Raw genomic sequence first — 1,699 nt, 5'->3', positions numbered from 1 at the left:
CAACACCGTCTTATTTTGAATAACAAACCCGATCCTACTAAACTATTGTCAAATCATTTTATTTATGAAGTACAATCGATGAGAATGTATATACAAACAATGAAAGAATCAAAGGGAATATTCTAACCACATGTGCAAACACAAGGACCTTAAAGCAATTACTTAACTCTCAAAATCAATCCACTTGACAATTCTACCCCTGTTCGTCTCACTATAAATTAACCTAGGGTTTTATTTACAGCCTAACTTCAGCCAACTACAAACGACTCACGGCAGCCATTGAATATCTCAATAACAGGTACAATCAATCAATAAATTAGCCTCCTTTATCCTTATAATTTGTTAATTGATTCACAATTCGTTTCAAAAACGAACCAATTGGTACTGATTTGAAAGATCTGTGTGTTGATTGTTATTTTTAGTTCGTATAATTGATATTAAGCTGCTTTAAATAAGATCTGATTTCTTATAGGTTAAGTTTTAATAGAGGCTATACAGTTTATAGCTAATGTGTTAAATGAAATCAGCTTATGGTATAGAATGATTTTATAGTATTGCAGACACATACAGGTTTATATATATTTGTAATTTTTTTTAAATTTTTTTAAGCTAAACAATGAATGATGTGCTATTTGATCCACATGTTAGGTTAAATATATTATTTTTGTTTAACAAAATCAGTTTATTGTAATGAATGGATGTTTAGAATTGCAGGCATGATTAGGATTAGATTAAAAAACAGAATTAATGTTAGAGGTTTTTTATTTTATTTTATTATTTTATTAAGTTATTTTTTGCTGATTATAAGCTAAACAATTTTGTGTTATGTGCTATTTGATCCACATTTTGGGTTAAATATATTATATTTGTTTAATAATATCGGTTTATTGTAATGAATGGATGTTTAGAATTGCACTAGATTTAAAAAACAGAATTAATCTAAGTTTTTTTTTAAAAAAAAATTAAGTTTTTTTTTGCTGATTATAAGTTAAACAATTATGTGCTATTTGATCCACATTTTGGGTTAAATATATTATATTTGTTCAATAAAATCAGTTTATTGTAATGAATGGATCTATACAGTTGCAGACATGATTAGGATTAGATATAAAAAACAAAATTGATGTAAAAGGTATTTTTTTTATTTTGTTGATTATAAGCTAATCAATGATGTGCTGTTCGATCCATATTTAGGGTTAAATATTTTATATTTGTTTGACAAAATTATTTTATTGCAATGAATGAATGTATAGAATTGCAGACCGATTAGAAAAAGATTTAAAAAACAAAATACATGTAAAAGGTGGAATATTTTTTAATAGTTTTGCTGATTATTAGCTAAATAATGATGTGCTATTTGATCCACATATTGGGTTAAATATCTTATATTCAACTTGTTAATTTTTTGCAGAAGAGAATAATTCAGGATCTGTCAATGGCGCCCACTTTCTATGTTGGTTCAGAAGCCGGTCTCAAGAAGCTTGATGAGTTCCTTCTAACTCGCAGTTACATCACTGGGTGAGTCGACGCTACTCTTTGATATACTCAATTATTCATTTTTATATAAATATTTTCGGTTCAGAGTATTTATGGATTTTATCTTATCAGGTACCAAGCTTCAAAGGATGATCTTGCTGTTCATGCTGCATTCACCAAAGCTCCATCATCTCAATACGTGAATGTTTCTCGTTGGTTTAAC

At 27.8% G+C, this 1,699-nt stretch overlaps 1 long non-coding RNA gene across 1 annotated transcript; it reads left to right on the top strand.

Annotated features, from left to right (window-relative positions):
* Positions 1-251: 251 nt before the first annotated feature.
* On the top strand, positions 252-1,699 carry LOC143556550 (uncharacterized). The gene is made up of 3 exons (XR_013139389.1): positions 252-298; positions 1,412-1,518; positions 1,609-1,699. It is a non-coding gene; the product is annotated as an uncharacterized LOC143556550 (long non-coding RNA).

The sequence above is a fragment of the Bidens hawaiensis genome, unplaced genomic scaffold (assembly GCF_021521415.1).
Source record: "Bidens hawaiensis isolate Kalapana, Puna unplaced genomic scaffold, B.hawaiensis_p1.1 tig00018651_1, whole genome shotgun sequence".
In the NCBI taxonomy this organism is placed as follows: Eukaryota; Viridiplantae; Streptophyta; class Magnoliopsida; order Asterales; family Asteraceae; genus Bidens; species Bidens hawaiensis.
Note: the sequence above shows the minus strand (reverse complement) of the source record. Positions and strands in the feature narration are given on the sequence as shown.